The following is a 20,210-nucleotide window of genomic DNA, read 5'->3' as shown; positions in this document are numbered from 1 at the left end:
AAAAATTAAAAGAAGGAGGAAATAAAGAAAGAGAAAGAGGAAGGAGAAGAGAAAGAGGAGGTGAAGGAGGAAGAGAAGAAAAGTTTGAAGAAAGTTTCAGAACACAATGGCTTTGGAAATAAGCTGTTCTTCATTACCATTGGTCTTTACTTTCATTGCGTTCTCTCTCTCTCTCTCTCTCTCTCTCTCTCACACACACACACACACACACACATACACACACACATATGCATGTGTGTCTGTCTTTCTCTGTTTCCTAATACCATCTCGTGTGTATGTCTCTCTCTGTCTTCTCTCTGCATGTTTATCTCTGTCTCTCTCTGTGTCTGTCTGACCCCCACCCTGCATTCTGTTCTAGAATCCTACAAGGAACCTATATGTCTGTCTGTCTGTCTCTCTCTCTATGTCTGTTTGCCTCCCCCCTTCTGTTCTAACATCCTGCAAGGGACCTAAAGTGTGTGTCAAGCAAAGCTGGAGCACTGGAGCTCTGGGGCCACACTGCTCGTCCACTGGGTCTGCCTGGCTACCTCGGTTGTGGAGTCGGGCCCAGCAGATCATAGCCACCGGCGGGTGCAGGGCCTACACTCCATCTGCTGGGCCCCACATGGCTGCAGTCCAAGAAGTAGGTGCAGGAGCTGAGGAAGCAGAGCAGGGTAAGGGAGACTGGTCAACAGTCGAGCAGCTGGAGGGAGGAGGGCTGGCAAACAAACAGCAGACCTCAGGGAAATTAGGCTTTGGCTGAGCAAAGTTCAGCCTTGTTTTCTCAGAAAGCAGAGCTGGGGTGAGCCACCCTCAAGAACAGGGGAAAAGAGCAACCGAGCTGAATGTCGGCTTCCAAAGCATGACGGGCCTGCCCACCCAACAGTGACCAGAGCTCTTGCTGTGTCCCTCAGGGAAGACGGGCAGTAATTCTGGGTGACTCGGGAGCTGGGAGATGGCTGAGTGGAAAAGGTGCTTGCCATACAAGCATAAGGACTCAAGTTCTGATCCCCAGCGCCCACTGAAACTATCGTTGTGGTGTTATGCATTAGTAACTCCAGCCCTGGCACAGATAGAGGTGCGAACCCTGCGATCTGGAGGGCCATCGAGTATAGTCAATCGGGGAGCTTCAGATGCAGCAAGAGACCCTGTTTTCAAAGACGAAGTTAAGATCTTTAAAAATGGCCAGAGAAATGACTCAGCGGTTAAGAGCACTGACTGCTCTTCCAGAGGTTCTGAGTTCAATTCCCAGCAACCACATGGTGGCTCATAACCATCTGTAATGGGATCTGGTGCCCTCTTCTGGTGTGTCTGAAGACAGCTACAGTGTACTTACATACATAAAATAAATAAATTTAAAAAAAAATGGCTCAATGATATGTGGATCCTGAGAAGCTGGGTCTGATCCCTGGGCCACACAGGTAGGAAAGAAGTGATTCGCATAGCCAGACTTGCCCAGGTCCTCCTGCTTTCCTACTCACATGCTGGGATTGCAGGTTGCACTCCACCACACACAACTCTTATGTGTACTGGGGCCTCCTCTTTGCACAGTCAGCACTTTATCCAGGGGAGCCATTGCTGCACCTGCCCCCCCCACCCCCCCGCGCGCGCGCCTCTATTTTCAATTGTTGTGTGTACTAGGTTGGGTAGATGGAGACTCCATGAGTCAGGACAGCAAGGCGCATTCCCCACAGCCCACCTCTGCAGCTGGCTCTGGTGCTAGCCCAGGCTTTGACCGCCACAGCCTCCCCTCCCCCAGGCCCTTTGTTCTTCTCTACAGCTGCTCAGCAAATTCCTTGATTTTAAATTATGATCACAGGTTGGAGAGCTACTTAAAATAATCTCGCCAAATGTTCTATCTCTGCATTGATGAATATAATGGAGGAGACATTTCAAGAGGAGGGGGAAGAAAACATTAAGAATTCACTTTGTTCAGGGGGGAAAAAAAAACAGTCGCAGCTTTGGCTTACATCTGAGGATTCTCTCCCCCAGGAAGTTGATGGTGTGCTGACCTTCAGTGAGCCAGTGAGCCCTGTGCCAGCAGAGGTGGGAGAGGGAGCTGTGGGTAGGGCTGTGCGTAGGGCCTGCTGCAGATGCAGGGTGCAAAGGTCGGGGGTGTGTTGGGTTTGTTTAAACATGAGTCAGAGGAGGGGGTGGGTCGATCCCGGTGTCTCCGATTTCCAATTTCCTGTGCAAGTCGCTGAACACTCAGTGCCCCTTCCCAGCAGGTTTTTAGGCCGCCGCTCTGTGGAACAAAGGCAGATACTGTATGAGGCCACACGCATAAATAACCCAGTCAGACCACTGCTTCCTTTTTCGAAGGGAGACATCTGTGGAATCCGGAATCTGGAAGAAACCAAACTCTAAGGGAGGCAGGGGGGAAAGCCTACCACTGTCTGGCGTCTTGGTCATCAGAGGCCCTAGGTGTTCCTGGCCCACGCTTTTCCTCGGGCCTGGGCCCTTGGCCAGCCCCAGTGGGCCTTGTGGTCAGGGGCTAGCTATTCCTTCAGGACAGCCTCACAGCTCAGGCTGTGGCCCAGAGGACACAAGGGCCTTCTCATGAGTCAGAACAAGGATCCTTTCTCACTCTGTGTTCTCCTTGAGCAAGGCTGACCCTGTAAAGGACCTTCCTCCCATTTTCCTGGGGTTTCCTCAAGGCTTGGGGCCAGAGAAGTATATGAGAGAGATTAAACCTCCAGAGAGGATGTTTCTACACCTAAATAACTCCCTGGGAACAAGGAAGCACTTGATTGAGTGGGCCTCAGGGTTAGGCCAGCCTCTAGCAGGAACCAGGAATCAAAAAGGGACACGTGTCTACTGGTTACCTTAGAGAGACATTGTACCAGGGAGCCTTCTGAAACAGCACACAGGAAAGCCGCACTCTGAGAAAAGCATTGTCTGTAAGGGGTCTCTGCCTGTCTGCCATGGTGCGCTTCAAGGCGTCTCACAGATGACTTGTCTGTGTTGTGCTGAATAACAGTAAGCTGGTCTATTGAGTCTGGGGGTGGGACTCTGTGCACCTCCTAAAATAACAGATGAAAAGACCCCTGCTACCTCCTCAGTAGAAACTCTAGGGCTAAATGAGTCCACGACTCTGCTCCTTTGTTTCTTAAGCAGAAAGAATCCCCAGTCCTTGTCGGAGCCCCAGTTTTTCTCATCTGTTGAATGGACAGAGATCTGTCCATCTCACAAGCTGATTTCAAACCTGTCCCCCATAGGTAAGCACCAGTCTTCAGGAAAATGGCTCCTGAAGAGGCAGAAGAAGATGGGTGGGGGTGTTTGGAACAGGAAGGCATCTTTCTCTGCAGGGTTCCATTGGTCCTGGTTTACAGGCCTGTCTGCTACATGTCTGCTAACCTATTTCCCTCTGAAGGGGACCCCATCCAGTCCTCAAGGCAGGCTGCACTCCAGACCCCACTTCCCTCTCTCTTCCTCTTTCTCACAGGACTCTTTGACCCCAACATCCCTTGAGCACCTATCTCCTCTGGTGCGGAAACAACTTAGCTTCATTTCTTGGTCTCTGTGCCTTTACCCTCAGTCATCCATGTGCCCTGAGAGGGGCAGAAAGGCCAGCTGCCCAGACAGGGAGATTTTATCATTAACATTGTTTGGAATTACTAGTGCTTGACAGTTTAAAGTGTAAAATGCAGCCTGGCCTTGAGCCCAGATTATTACTGCCTTCTGAACTCTGGGGGGCCGCATTCTTTGCATCTGAAGCTCCTAAGGCGGACCCACCATGCCCACCCACTTCTGTGACTTTCCTAGGTGAGCCTCTCCCCCTCGTCTTTCGCCTTAGGCACAGGAGGTGAGAGGCCCTGCTCACATCTCCAGGAGTCACCCTTACTGTGCAATTAGGGCCCTCTGGCCTCTTTCTCCTCAGTTTGTTCTGTTTCTGCTGATGACTGGATTTAATGCGGAAGTGCTGTTAGCAGAAGAGAAAGGAAACCTTAGCCTAGCACCCCCTCCTCAGGAACCAGTTCCAAGTTGCTTCCCTGTGAGGTGTGAATGTTCTCCACGCTAAGCCAGTTAGTACAGACCTGCCACCCTAGCTACTCCAAAAGAGTTGAGGTAGAAGGATAATTATCCTCCTTACTCCATTTTACAAATAAAGCATTGTCTTGGATTTTTTTTTAAAATAAATAGATAAATAAATAGTAAAAGGGGCTAGAGGTATAGGTTAATGGTAGAACACACTCTAGCATGTGCCAGATCCTGGGTTTAATCAATCTTCAGTAACACATACAAACACACATACACACACTCTCTCTCTCACATACACACATATTCACATAAACACAGACTCACATACACACATACATATATGTATATATACACATATATATCACACACACACAAACATGCACACATACACACACACCACATACATTAACATACACTCATACACACACAGACACATACCACACATACACACTCACATACACACATACACTCATACATATACACCACACACAAACATGCACACATACACACACCAACACATGCTTACACACACACCACATAAATTACATACATTCGGACACATATATATCATACATACATACACACACTCATACATATATAAGACACACACATACACACACACTTCTTTGACTCTAGTCCTTGAAAGGAGACTCTGGAGAGATTTCTGGAAGGAGAAGACAGAAGCTTTATTTCAGCCACACAAATGAACGTGACACTGATGTTGACGAGTGCTGCCCCATTGTTGATTGAACACCACTGGCCCCTCTCTTCTGCCCCCTTCTTGGGTCCCAAACCTAGGAGCTTGGTTTATTTGATTCTTATCTTCTCTTACTTCACAGCCAAGGAAACTGAGGCCAAAGAAGTCTGAAGTCAGAGCCATTTATCTTCCATCCCCAGCAGGGATGTCCACTGTGCCTGCCCCAGTCATGAGGGCTTTCTGCTAAGGATGTCACCACCACACCTGGTTGATGGAGGACTGCCACCTGCTCCTGCACTGGGCAACCAGCCCTTCTGAAAGCGACTCGATTCCAAACTCGGGGTTAATGATAAAGCTGAGCCACGGAAGAACTGGCCTTCCCTCTCCCTCTTTATCAACATGTGACTTAGGTTTGAGTGCCAAGCTAAACCTTCCAAGAGCCACATCCTCGGCGGTGACTTATTAAAGAGTAAATCAAAGTTTGCTGGGAGAGAAAAGCAAATACCCGTACTCAGCATGCCAGGCTGGTCCCGAGCCCACTTCCTGGTTCCACTGTTGACTTGGGCTGTAATCCTAGATAAGTGTGAATATGTTCACCACCCTAGGCCCAAAGGGCAAGTCTGGGGAGAGAGCCCAGGACAGAGCCTGCCCCTGCCCCTTACACACACACACACACACACACACACACACACACACACACACACCGGAACCAGGTAAGATGCCGGATCTCATGGTTTGCCTCAGAGAGGAAAACCTCAGACAAAAGCAATTCAGGTACAGGGTTCTACACAGCCTCTTGCAGCCTCTTGTCCTTGGGACTGTGATTGTGAAGAAGTGGGTCACCCGCATGTCACATCTCCAATAGAACCCTACCATCCTTTGGCTCTGCTCGCCCATAATTAGCAGAACTGAGGAGGAGAAGAGCTGCACTTTGGGCCTGGGATGGCAGGGTGGAGGAATCAGAGCAAAGTTGACAAGAGTCAACCATAATCACAGAGTGAGCGTTTTCAAAGAAACAAATAAAAAATAGCCCAAAGTGGGTCAGCGCTTACAGTAAGGTCAGAGGCAGGAAACTGGGACAGACTTGAGTCCTGCGAGGAGGGACAGGAGTTGTGTTTTCTGAATACAGACTTGTGCTATCTTTGGGATTTCACCCCCTGCTGTTGCTTTCTCCTTCTGTCTCCTGAATACACAGGGCCTTAGTTCCAACACTCTCAGTCACAAAACATCTTCCCTGAAGCTGAAGACAAAAAGCACTTTAAAAGACTTTACCAATATCCAGGCATGGTAGTGCATGCCTATAACCCAGAGGCGGATGAGGGATCAGAAATGAGGTCTTCCTCAGTTATATAGTACTTTCCAGGACAGCTTGGCTACATAAAGTCTTGCCTCAGAAAAAGAAAAAGAAAAGGAAAAGGAAAAAGAAAAGAAAAAGAAATGAAGGAAGAAAGGAAGAAGGAAGGAAGAAAGAAGAAAGGAAGAAGGAAGGAAGGAAGGGAGAAGGACACAGATAACTTTTAGGAGAGGCTGGCAGGAAGAATCGCAGCAAGAGGCTGCTTGTTTTTTGGTCTTACAGTCACCCATCCTGAGTGATCTACCTGGATTCCAGCAGGCTTAACTGAGATGCCTTCAGAGCACTTTTTACACCAAGTACCACGAAGAACACATAGGTGTAGATGCACACACATGCAGGTTACCAGTAACTCCTGTCATTGTCTACAGATCCTCTGTGGCATCCAGCGGGCTACACACACAGGGAGCACGCAAGAATACACATATACACATGATGTGCCCATAGTATGCACACACACAAAGCACATGCACATAGCACATCTTCCTACATGTTCTGAATACATGCTCATATGTGCACACAAGAGCACCCAACAGATACATACACTCACAGTATTTAGCACAGTATCTGTTCACATACCTGTTAACTGCATCCACACAATGTAAACACATGAAGCCCATGTATACATACTTAATACAGCTGGGGCTCTGTATCTGTGAATTCTGCAGCCATGGGATCAACCAACTTCAAATGGGGGGATGGAGATTTGTGTCTTTACTACAAACCTTTTGCTGCAATCCTTGAACAATAGAGTACAATATCCAGTGCTTAGCATTCACACTGTCGGGCATGATAACTTTGAAGTGACTAGTGTACAGACGGTGTATTGTCTATCCTATGCAAACACTCTCATTATTGTATATTGGAGATGAGAATCTGCAGATTCCACAACCAGTCTCCTGTGGGTCCCAGAAACCCCTGCACTCCTGCGCATGCGCCCTGTGGACCTTGTGAGCACACACCGTAGCCCTGTATCCCTCTTGCTCTCTCTCTGTAACCTTAAGACTTTGGCAGTTGTTAGCTTTCATTCTTGGCAGGATTGCACTTCCTGGTGGCCTTGGAGATGTGTTTGGGTCAGATTTATCAGGCTTATGTGGGAGGGGCATATAATTATCCCAGCTCTGGGTTTCAGGTTCCGGGGACCTAGGACTGTCAGAGTGGCATGTTTTGGTGAGAGTTAACTGTGCTTGTTAATTTTTTGGAGTCTTGCAATACACACTGCTTCCAAATGTTATCTTTAATAACGTTCTGGAACTGTGCCCAGTGACATAAAGAACGCACATGTGCATGAAAACAAGCATGTTCCACATGTGGGGCGAAGCACGTCGGAACCGGAACCATGAATGCAGAATATGAGGTGCACTCTGTCCTTAGCCTTCTGTCTCTCGTACACACAGAAAAGAATGGCCTAAGGCAGGTTCAGGAGCTGTCTTGGGTCAGGGGGTTTCTCTAGTTCGAGCAGTCCAGAAGCAGCATCTCTCTGGGGTTTAACTGGGCTGCGAAATGTTTGGGGCGCTCTGCCAATGCCGCACCTCTACACAGCAGAGCCCTCCACTCTGTGGTGAGCGAGTTACGTCACTCAGGGATATATCTGTTTCCACTTATCCCAGAACTAAAGAGAGGTCCTAGAGCATTTGCCCATAGAGCCTCCCATAGACCGGGAGAAGAAGATTCCAGAAAGACACGAGGCACTTGGCCTGTTCTCTCCACCCATGCCCCCAAAGATGTTTGAGTGGAGGTGTTGGAATGTGTATTAAAGAGTTGTTTATTTATATGTCTGGCCTGAAGAGCAGATTAACCAGGCACAATCTCAAGGGGTGGAGGGTCGGGGTGGGGATGGGAGGGGAAAGGGTCTATAAGAATTTGTGCTTTTGTCTATAAGTTTGGGTCTTTGGAGTGTGGGATTTGGGGGGAGTAAAAAGGAAGCCAGCCAGGCCAGATAAACTTAAAACTGTAAGCAAAATTCCCTTTTAGCTTTAAAAAAAAAAAAAAAAAAGACAAAGTCACACCAGAGAGGAAATGAAAAGGGAAATTTTTAGACTTCTCATCTGTCCAGAAAGCCCCGGCTGTGTTTCAGAACCCAGTAGGGTAACTGTCAGTCCTGCGGTCACACGGCAATCCCAGGAGGCCTTGCGTCAGCAGCCATTATATCAATAAGGAAATACAATCACCAAACCACAGGCCCGCTTTTTTTTTTTTTCTTTTCTTTTTTTCTTCCCTAAGCCCACATGTTGCTTTAGGAGGGTTTTAAAACAAGAGACTTTCCTGTTGTTGAAACCTGTGAACCCACAGCTCTTCCAGGTTACTTAAATTATCCTACCTCTTACAGCCACCACAGACATGGATTTCAAAACTTGTTCCTCCCCTCCTCCTCCCCCTCCTCTTTCTCCTTCCTCCCCCTCTGGCTGACCAATGCATTTGACTCCCTAGAACCCTTATTTACCAAATTGTATGGCTAACTGCTGACACAGGAGGAAAACCACGAGTTGCACATTAAGCTCTGCAGTGAAGTGCCCTTGCCAGATGCTGATGAGTTTATTCACTGACCTGAAGGAGAATGGCCACACAAAAGAGAATTCTGCAGAAATGGCTCTGTGGCAAAGCAGCGTTGCTCAGCACAACCAGCCTGTTTTCCAGGCTCTCGCACACACACACACACACACACACACACACACACACACACACACACACACACACTGGCTTGCAAATGTAAGATATCACACCTCACAGGAGACTGTCCTGTTTATTATATCTGCTGGAATTTTTTTTTAAACTACAACCAAAAGGCAGCTTCAACCACTTCATGAGGTTGCTTGTCTGAGTTGCTGGAAAAGCAGCGTAATAGGAAATCGTAGGTGGAGGGCCTGGCGGGGGTGAACGATGTCAACTCTCAGGGACGACTCCTCTGTGCACGCAAGATTTGTTTTTCCCTTGAGCCAATAGGAAGGCTGCAGATGAAAGAGCGCATTGTGGGACCATGAGCCAAATCCACAGAGAAATATCTCTCTTTTCTGCTCAGCTCAGCAAAGAGTGATTGTGCCAGACCCAACAACTGCACTTGATAGCCATCTTCCGGCTTAATTTCTGGCCTGGACAGGGGCCACTTGACGTTGTTAAAGCAATGACTGTAGACTTCATCTGTGATCCCTCGCCTGGCCAAAGCATCAGCCCTTGTGCGTTGAGCCCGGAGTTAACAGAGGGCTTCTGGACAGTAACTTGTCCACTTCAGTAACCAATTACCGTGAGGATAAGCGAGGGTGAACTTTATTCTGCGGCCACAGCTGGTGATCTTAACTCCCACTTCGCAGCCTCCACGCTGCAGTCCTGAATCCAGCAGACACTTATCTAAGCTCACACTTTCCAGCCTTTTTGGGTTAGAATCAACACTTAGCTCATCAGAAAAACACACACACCGTCCAAAAGAGAATCTGCTCTCAGTTTGAGCACATGGGTGTTTTGTTTATTTTCTTTGATTTTTTTTCTACATTCCAATAAATCTGCCAGTACTGAAATGCTGAGATAGGTACTCTGAAACCATTGTGTATGTGTGTGTGTGTGTGTGTGTCTGTGTGTGTGTGTGTGTGTGTGTGTGTGTGTATGTTTCATGTTTGAGGGGAGGCTCTTTCAAAAAACTCTGATCCTCTTTCTTAGGAAATGTGGGACATGACTGGTGCTACATTTTTTGAAAAAAAGTCAGAAGTAAATCAATCCTAGTTACAATCAGCTTATTGTGTCACAGTGTAATGCACCCTTAGGGGAGTTTTTTCCTACTAATAATTCCAGAGAATTCCAGACTTCTCACACAGGCTCAGTAGACATTTTCAGTCTCAGCAATACTCCATAACAACTGATCTTCTGTCTTGCATGGAAAGCATCCTGTACTACCTCCATGTTTTTGGAATAATAGCATTGGGAGAGCCAGCCTGTCAGAATGAGTATGAAGTAAAAGTGGAATTGCTTTTTGGTTCTTTCAACATGGCCATCGGGGCTGCTAGGCCCGAGTTATCCTGCCTGGCTGCAACCAAGTTTGCTGGACAGATGCTAATACTCCCTCTTGCTCGGGCTCTGTAGACCACAGCTACCACACCAGAGGGACAATATTGATTCTTTGACACCACCACCAAGGCTGGTACCCACCAGGACTACCTCTAGGACTGTATGCCGATGAGGGTGCTAAGAATTGGGTGCTTCTGTTGAAGAATAGTGGAGGAAGTGGGTCTCCCTGTCACTTCTGGGGTTCGCTGAGGTCGGTTACCAGCCCTGTTGACTGAAAGTGTTTGAAGATATTCTTAAAGGCATGGCCTCCGAGTCTTTGCAAGCTAAGTTTAAGTTCTTACTGTGGAAAGTTTCAAGTATGTCAGAAGAAAGAGACCCAGCAGCACGACGTTCTTTCCACAGCTCACAGGAACAGTACCAGAGCATCTCCAAATGAGCTTTCTGTTTTGCTTCTCACATGTTCCCACAGTTTTGAAATTGTTTTTAAGAGAACCTCACATGGGAAAATAAAACTTTCAGGAGACAGCAAGGTAACTTAGTGGTTGAAGGCACTTGCCACTGGGATCCAGCGGCTCGGGTTTGATCTGCAATCACCACACTGTGAGAGGATTACACTGACTCCCCCAAGTTGTTCTCCAACCTCCACATATTTGCTGAGATACATATACCTCACACACAAATAAATCAATGTAATTTAAGCTTGTTATTTATTTTTATAACAATAAATTGTAATAAATTGTGTATAAGTGTTCCATCTGTCTGTATATATGTATATGTACCATATGCATGTCTGGTACCTGGGAAAGCCAGAAAGGGGTATTAGATCTCTTAGCACTGGAATTACAGACAGTTGTGAGGCACCATGTGGGTGCTGGGAACCGAACCTGGGGACTCTGAAAAAAATCAATGTGTATTCTCAGTTGCTTAGCCATTTCTCCACACTCTATAGAAAAAAAATTTTTTTGAAACTCAGATGTGCTGGTTAATTTTTCATTGTCATCTTGGCTGGGTTTGGAATCGTCTATGAGACACTCCCCTTCCTGTATCTATGAGATGTTTCCAAAGATGTTCAACTGAAAGGGAACCTACCCTGCATGTGGCCACGTGGCACCATCCCATGGGTAGGAGTCCTCAAAATAAATAAAAAGAAAAAAGAAAATCAGCTTAATCCATCGTTCATCTCTGAACACTTCCTGGCTGCGGGCTCAATGTGAGCATCTGCCTCCTGCTTCTGCTGTGGAAGCTGCAGCCCCCCCTCAGCACCCCACCTTCCCCATCTTGATGGTCTGTGCCCCTCACACCATAAACCAAAACAGACCCTATCTTCCTTAAGTTCCATTTACCAGGAACTGCATTTGCAGCAACAAGAAATATAACACATCAAGCCCTGGGCCATTTTACCCCTTTGTGAGTGCACTGCTATAACCTTAACACGACTGAACGTCTCCTGGTGCAGCCACACCCCACAAAGGTCCCTTTCAAAAACAGTACAAGAAGATGCCCACTGTGGAAATCCCAAACACAGCATGGCCCAGGGGGCCTGAGACAACCTTTCCAAAGGCTACAGATTCAAAATGTACTAGATCTCAAAGACACTGGGCAAAAGTAAGAAGATGTTGTAAGGAAGTCTGTGTTCTGTCATTTAAAAAGAGGCTAGAAAAGTTGGTGTACTGGCTGGCTTTGTGTTTCAAGCTAGAGTCATCAGAGGAAGGAGCCTCTGTTGAGAAAATGCCTCCAGGAGATCCAGCTGTAAGGCATCTTCTCAGTGATCAATGGGGGAGGGGGCAGCCCACTGTGAGTGGTGCCATCCCTGAGCCAGTGGTCCTGAGTTCTGTAAGAAAGCCATGAGGAGCAAGCCAGTAAGTAGCGCCCTCTATGGCCTCTGCATCAGCTCTTGCCTCCAGGATCCAGCCCTGCTTGAGTCCTGTGCTGACTTCCTCCAGTGATGGACTATGATCTGGAAGTATAAGCTGAAGACTATTTTTCTGGCACATGGAGACCCTGCACTTGGTCCCCAACACCACACACACACACACACACATGCACATGCATGCGCGCATGCGCGCACACACACACACACAGGCACATGCACAAACATGCACACACAGAGCTAGAGTAATGGAGAACCTGAATAGTAAGCAAAAGCCAAGGCAATGTTTCTAGATAAGCATATTTGTACATGTAAGTCCAAACATACCTGTAACACAATTTGATAACAAGAAATTTAACTATGTCACTTGTATCATTAAAAATGTACACATTCGGGAGTCACCACGGTGGGTTAGCAAGTAAAAATGTACATATTCAGGAGTCACCACGGTGGGTTAGTAAGCAAACCAGAAAGACCTGAGTTCAGTCCCTGTTGACCCACATGGACAACAGCTGACTCCTGAAGTTGTTGTCTGACCTCCACATAGGAGCTGGGGCATTCCTGTACACACACATACACACACACACACACACACACACACAATGTTTTAAAGTTTATATATTCATGCTAGCCCAAAAAAGACAGTGCTTTCATAACTCCCCATTGGGAAATGAGACATTGCCTCATCCTTGGGGTTTCATGAAGCACCTTCCACCCACTGCCTACTGGCCCCAGCCAAGGCTGCTCTTCCTATCAAGAAAGTCTTGTGAAGGTCCACTAGGCCTGGGCAGCCAGCTGGTCCCCAGGAATGGATATCCTTAGGCACCTGAAAGCCATGGGGAAAACATGCTTTTCTCCTAGTGTTTCTGTGGCAACATCAGTTTCTGTTATGTGCACTTTGATTCAGGAGCACTGAGAGGCTGGGGAAGGGTTTATTTAGTATCTTCATGATTGTACACAGACGTTGTTCCATTCCATCCAGCCAAATGGTGTCCCTGGCTACAACAGTCTAATGATAAAGGGTAGGTGACACTGTGGATGGGGACTGTAATCCTGCCAAGAACAAAACACTTAAAAGGAAAAAAACAGGCTGAGTTGTGGGACCAGAGATGGCCCTTGAGTCCAGTCATGCACTGGGCTGTCTGACAGAGCACTCTCCAGGTCAGAATCCCTAATTCCACCTGACAGCTGTTCTCAGCACCTCCTCTGCTATCAGCCTACCATAAAATGAGGAGAAGAAACACAACACATCCATTCCTACCCGGAGAAGGTGATGTAATACTCGCTCAACGGGGCTTCTTATAAAAGCAAAAAAAAATCAAATCCTTGCTGCTCCATTCAGCACCAGCATGGGTCTCCCGGCTGCCAGGTGACCCCCTAGCAAGTCCTGTGGCTCTACTGCAGTTTCTTTATCTTTTGGATGTGCTAGTCGAAGGGAAGGCTGAAGGCCCTAGGAGCCAAATGGCGTTATGCAATTAAGGTGGAAAACATCGAATAATGTAACTGAGGCCAGGGCTTAAATAGCCACATATGGTTTCACAAAACGTACTCTGGCTCATCAGCAAGCAGTAAAAACACACAGGAGGGAGATGGTCTGGCTGGAAATGAACTGCAAATTGATAAACATGTAGTTGCTAATGCGGTGTTTATTATTTTTTACTGGGATAAAAATTAACTTGTGCAGCCTTGGCCAGCCAGCAGCTTGAACTCTACCATCTGGGTGGTGGGATGGGCTGTTTCTGGAACTCCAGGTTACAAGTTACTATTGCCAGACTGTATTTGTGAACAGGCCCTGTATGTCCAGATAGCAGAAGAGAGAGAGGTTTCAGCAAAACAACATAGAACCTGCTGGGGCAGCAAGGAGGACTTTTGGTTGGGAGCCACTCTCTTGAATTTGTACGTGTACATGTGTATGTCACACTGACATATGTGTGTCAGTGCATGGGGAGGTCAAAGGTCAACCTTGGCTATCATTCCTCGGGAGCCATCTATCCCATGTTTTGAGACAGAGTCTCTCTCAGACTCTGGCTCACCTATTAAGCTAGGTTGACTGGCCGGGAAGACCTGGAGAGCTGCCTGTTTCTACCTCCCCAGCAATGGGCTTGCAAGCACACATCACCACATACAGCTTTTTATGTGGGTTCTTGAGTACTGAACTCAGGTCTTCGTGCTTGTGTGGCCAGCATGTTACCAACTGAGCCATCTTTCCAGTACTAAACCCACATTTCAAGTGGAGAAAGAGGCTGGCAACTTCCTGCAAAATCACCTTCACCTCAGGAAGCCAGCCAGGCTGCAAATCCTGACCTTCTCAAGGCAAAGAGATTGCACGGGATGTAGGGACTGGGGCTTGGGGGGTGCAGAGAGATCATGAGGGCACTGAGGGCAAGCCTGAGCAAGCACAGCCAGTCATGTGACAACCCTAGCAGCTGCCCCAGCTGCAGAGCTGACCTCTCTGTCCCCAGGGGCCCTTTTTCATCAGCTGGATCAATTTACTTCAGCTACAGTGTCCTCACAAGCAGGGACTGAATTATGACTCGTGGAAATCCCCTCTGTATCAAGGAATCAGGTAGCTTTCAAACTCCCAACAATTAATGGCTCCTTTGGTCAAAGGAGAACATGAGGGAGGGAGGAGTTGGGGTGGGGGGAGGAGAGGGCAGCAAGCAAAGCTATGGGTTTCCAAACAGGCTGTTCTGTTTCTAGTAAATTAGAAGGGGTGGATGGTGGAGGTACCAGTAATGTTACCCTGTAGAATGCGGTCTCCTTTGACGTCAGCAAGATGTTTCTCTCCCTTTCTCCTTTTGCCCTCCTTCCTCTCTCCTTTCCCTTCCTGTGTCCCTTCCCTCCTCCCAACATCTTTACGTCACAAAGTCATGCTGAAAACAGCTTGGAGTTTTACAATACAGCTTTCAGACTCAGAAGATCCCCCACACTGACAACACTGCAGGGCAGAATACAGACTGTAGTGGGAGGCAGACAGAAAAAAAAATAAAGTTCATGTGACTCAAAGCAGGAAGCAGGACACATTGCTGGGAGGAGGCGTCACCACCACAGGCTGTACATTCCTGCCTTGCCTGGCCAGGTTAGCCATCCCCTCCAAGGGAGCATTCCTCTGTGGCAAGAACACACACTGGTCTCAGACAATCCTGAAATAGAATCTTGGAGAGCATGCGCCCTGCTCTGAGGGCACTCAGCCTGGTGCCCTGGCTCCCCCTGGCTCTTCCACAGAGATGTGTTCTCCACACATCAAAGAGTAACAGCTGCCCCCTTGTCAGAACAGAGCTAGTGAAACTAGGATTGTAAGGCTAGCCAAGCACTCTAGAGCCAGACCAGAAACACTGCTGTTTCCATTTAAATTGCACTTGCAGATACCCATGCGCATACATAATGCATGTTTGCACACACAGGTTCATGTACATATGCACATGTGCATACATACATGTATACATGCATGCACACACATGTACACACATGTGTGATTGCTTCCACAGAGCATGATGTGGGTATTAAAGGGGGTTGCTTCCTGGGTGGCTAATCTCAGCAAGGCTACTTGTTTCTGGAGTGAAAGGACTCTGGATTTTTTTTCCTGCAAGCAGCTTTTTTGCAGTTGGATTATATACACATTATGTATATGAATGTGATGTGACTCTTTGAAGACAGAATACATATATAATATGAAGGCTGAAGTGGGTCTATATGGGAAAGGAGAATTTAAAGGAAGTGGTGGAGAGGAGGTGGAGGAGAGGAGGGGGAGGGGAGTAGGGGATGGGATGGGGGATAGGAACTGGGGGAGGGGTGTGGAGAAGAGTGGGGTGGGGTGAGGGAGGGAGGGGAGGGAAGGGAGAAAGATAAAATGTCATATGTCTTCTCTCATATATGGAACTCGATTTAGCTAGATTCACATATATAAATGGCATGAAAGTGGAAAGCCTTATTTAGAGGAAAGGGGGAGGGGAACAATGAGTGAGGGGTGGGGGACGGACAGGGGGACAGGGGAGGATAATAAGGAAACAAATACAAAATATATGTATGAAAATGTCATCATGAAATCCATTATTTTATATACTGAAAAAAATACTTCAATGATTAAAAAAAATAGCTTTTAAAGGGACAGGTATATAGGATATGACCTTGACCACAAGGCTTTTTCCCACTTGGTGCAAATGAGGTTCCAGATGGGGGTCTGGGTGAAAACAGAGAGCAAGCCTGGATGTCCTGCTGGCCCCTCCATCCTCTGTTCTGGAAAGCAAGGGCTTCAGGAGGACCAGAGACCGCATGAAATGGTCATGAGCAGATAAAGCCACTCAGTAAGAGATCGGGCCCAACTCTCAGGCAGACTTATTTAGTATACGGGATGTATAGATGGACAGATGTGCAGCTGAACAAAGAGAACGGACTGTTTCAGAAGACAGAGACAGGAAACAGGGCTCTAAGCTTTCTGGAGGGGCTGGGCAGGTTTGGGAAATAACAGCACACGAGCTAATAATGAAGAACATTCTAGACCCCATACCCGGAGGTGGATGGAAGTGGGTGTGTCTAACCAAAGGCAGATCTGTGTGCCTTTCATGGGAACAGTGGGCCCTTATGTGGTCCTGTGTACCAGAGTTCCACCTCTTCTGTCATGACACCCCACTGGCTGTCGTTGGGAGAGGATTACGACACTTCTACTCACCTACAATGCAAAGGCTCCAAGAGTTCTTCTGTAGGAGGCAGAGCTCTGACACAGGAAGTTAAAGCCAGCTTCCTCCCTCTTATCTTCTCTTCCTCATCTGGAAAATGCAGACACAGAGGGGAGTTAGGATGGGAAGAAATGGTGGCCACATGTTTTGAGGGTCTGTCTACCACCTGCATGTAACCTCCCAGTACTGCTTGAGAGCTCTGAGTCCCTGGGGCACACAATAAGAGCTGGACTGACAGCAAGGGAGTAGGTGTCTTGTCTAGGAACAACCTGCTAAAAGTTCTCATTTCTTCACTGTATCCTCATGGGGCCTTCTTCCTTACAGTAGACATACCTAACTGTTTCGGGGCCACTGCAGAGGTGCCTCACACAGTGGGGATCCTTAATGTCCTTTCAAACACATTTGTTGTATGAGAATTTTCTTTAAACTGAGCCACTCTATCTCAGAGGAGAGATTCAGAAAGTAAAACAAAACTTTCAAAGTTCCAGAAAAACAACAAGAAAAAGACAACAACAACAACAATAACAACAACTCACAAATCTCATGAAGCTCTTAAAACTTACAAGACACACAATGCTTCTCCCAAAGGCTATATGAGCAGAAACATTTACTGGGGAGAATCAACTCTCCCACTAGCCAAGCTGCCTGCAAGTGGTATGGGAAGCTCCAGAGATAGAGCTTTGTGGAACCATTGCCCATATTGGAATGGGATTTCCAGTGCTACAGCTTCCTTCGAATCATCCAGGAGCCTAGAAGTAATGCCTCCACCACCTTTACTTGTTGATTGCTTCACCAAGCTGGACTTCAGGTGAATTGTTACTCTGGTCTGTCACTGGTACCCTACCAAGGATGAATTTTTCACATCTTATTAGCAGAACATACTAATGACCTGACCCACAGATGTGCACAAGGCAGCATGTTCCTGCCAAGTCACATGCTCCCAACTCAAGTCTCATGTTAGACATTTTCATGAGGAAGGTGGAGATTGAGATGTGAGCACAGTGACAGACCCAAGTGGAGATCCTGCATGGACAGCATTTTCCTCAGATCACAAGGACAGAAGGAACCTGATCCTTCCCATATTCCACGTAGCTCAGCTGACTCTGCTGGCCTACCTGTCCCAATAAGAACATCGACTCTTAGCATAATTCCACCATGGGCTTCACAGGTATGCCATTTCTTGAATTAGGGGATGGATACTTAGCTGCTGGCAGGTGTTCAAGTGAGGGCTTCACAACACACAGCTAGCAGCACAGAGACCAGTCTGTGTATTTGTGGTATGAGTAGAGATGGAAAGCAGATGTTGTCATGGTCACCTGACCTGCTTCGTTGCCAACCTCCACTCATACAGGACCATGACTTCCAGTGTCCCTGCAAAGCAGGAACAATGGCATCCCACACATGCAGAGCTGTATGGTTATGATCCTGGATGGATGGAGTTAGGATGCTAAGCTTGTCCTCTGTCCAGTGAGGATGATCATAGCTCTCTGACAGGCTCATGCAACACATGGAGAGCTCATGACTTGGAGCAGACCCTAAATAACTGGAGTCCATTTTTACTGCTAACAGCCACTGTGTTCTCTGTGGTTTGGCCCTGAATAACTATATTCACTGAGCAGATTTTTATGAGTCAAGTATACTATGTATGTGCTGTTTACCCACACTAACCTGAAAGGTGGGTATTGTGCTCTCCATTTCACAAACGAAAAATTTGAAGCTTGAAGAAGGTACGTGGCAAAGTCACACAGACAACTAGTGATGAAGAAGCAGCTCGTATTAAGGTTAAGACGTTTTCTTCCTAAGAAGACAGGCCAGCAAAAGCAGAGGAAGGCATGTATTACAGGAAAGTACAGAGTGACTATGCCAAGGGCCACCTCTGTGTCTGTGTGTGTGTGTGTGTGTGTGTGTGTGTTTGTGTGTGTGTTGTGGTATTCATCTTCATCCTGGAACAGCACTTTTGGCTGGGTTCATTCATCTACCACATTCAAGGTCCACATTCAAAACTCATCTACTAAAATGATCTTTGCTCAAAGGATGAGATGATACATCATTACCCTCAGCACTCAAGAGACAGAAGTAAGTGGATCTCTATGAGTTCAAGGCCAATGGTCTAAATAGAGAGATCCAAGCCAAGAAAGGACATAAACCAAGGCCAGTCCAGTTGTGAGCACTGTAACTCACATGGTAAGTTACAAGAAGAAGAAGGAGGAGGAAGAGGAAGAGCAGGAGGAGAAGGAGGAAGACGAGGAGGAGGAGGAGAAGGAGAAGGAGAAGGAGGAGGAGGAGGAGGAGGAGGAGGAGGAGGAGGAGGAGGAGGAGAAGGAGAAGGAGAAGGAGAAGGAGAAGGAGAAGGAGAAGGAGAAGGAAGGAGAAGGAGAAGAAGAAGAAGAAGAAGAAGAAGAAGAAGAAGAAGAAGAAGAAGAAGAAGAAGAAGAAGAAGAAGAAGAAGACAAAAGCTCAACAAACAACCAAGTCCATTGGAAAGAAGCATCAGAGCAGGTGATAACGAATTAGTTTTGGGTCATCACAAAGAAAAATCAAGGGGCTAGGGAAGTCATTCAACTGATAAAGTGACTGTCTTGCATATTTGAGGACCTGAGTTTGACTCCCAGAGTCCTCATTTAAAAAGCCAAGTGTGTCGTGATTGTAATCCCAATGCTAAGGAGGCAGACACTGGCTAAGTCATCTTGCCAATTTGATGAATTCCAAACCAGTGAGGGATGCTATATCAAAAAAAAAAAAAAAAAGGAGGGTAGAGGGAACCTGAAGAAGACAGCCAAAGTTGTCCTCTGCCCTGTGCATGCACAGCAACATACAAATGCACATATGCACATGAAGAAGAAAGGAAAGAAGGGGGTGGAGGGAGAGAGAAAGAGAAGGAAGAAGGAAAGAAGAAATAAGGGAGCGAAGGGAGACAGGAAATCAGGAGGTGGCATGCTTCCCTGAGGCAGGAATCATTTTTCTCCTTTATCTGAGGAAAAGCTGACAAACCCACGGCCTCCAGTGAACAGAAAGAACTCAGCCCAGGTGTACCTCCAGCAACCACAGTTGAACTGTGATAAAAATGGCTTTCAGGGCATGTGCCTTCTGATGTGACCAATGGTGGTTTGAGTTCTATCTGCTGATAACTCTTCCGTCTCTGAATGGAGACTCCTTGTTGGTCTCCCTTCTTGGCAAAGTTGTATCTGTGAAAGCCAGCGTCTAAGAACCCAAACACCGTCATTACAGCAGACCAAACTTCCCACCAGAAAATCAGCTGTGAGTCACACACAAGTAACTGAGCCACTGGAAGGAAGTGAGACCATACGGGTAGCATTTATCAGTAGTTGAATCCTAGCAAATGAGGAGCATTTTCTGATTACTAGTCATGTTCGCAAACAGCACCTCCCAGACCACTGCTAGGACTTTCTCTGGAAGGTTCCTGCGTATCAGTGTTTACAGGAACTGAGCACTTAGCAACCCAGGCAAGTGGGTTATCTTTAAGGCCAAGCCATGTCAAACAAAGACTTTCAGCTAAGGGTCACTTCCCTGAGCCCTCATCGGCTGGAGTGGAAGTCAACTGTCTCAATAGCTGGAGCAGACTAGAAGTCATCAGTTCACTGGAAAACATGTTCATGGTTGCGGTCTCCCTTCAGTCCTCCAATGGACCAATTTCCAAAG

At 47.1% G+C, this 20,210-nt stretch overlaps 1 long non-coding RNA gene across 1 annotated transcript; it reads right to left on the bottom strand.

The window, feature by feature from the left end:
* Window positions 1–1,846: 1,846 nt before the first annotated feature.
* Window positions 1,847–20,210, bottom strand: LOC127671678 (uncharacterized). The gene is made up of 3 exons (XR_007974777.1): window positions 19,584–20,210; window positions 16,544–16,640; window positions 1,847–2,224 (listed from the first exon to the last, which is right to left on the bottom strand). It is a non-coding gene; the product is annotated as an uncharacterized LOC127671678 (long non-coding RNA).

The sequence above is a fragment of the Apodemus sylvaticus genome, chromosome 21 (assembly GCF_947179515.1).
Source record: "Apodemus sylvaticus chromosome 21, mApoSyl1.1, whole genome shotgun sequence".
Lineage (NCBI taxonomy): Eukaryota > Metazoa > Chordata > Mammalia > Rodentia > Muridae > Apodemus > Apodemus sylvaticus.
The sequence above is the reverse complement of the archived record's forward strand: the minus strand, read 5'-3'. Positions and strand labels throughout refer to the sequence as shown.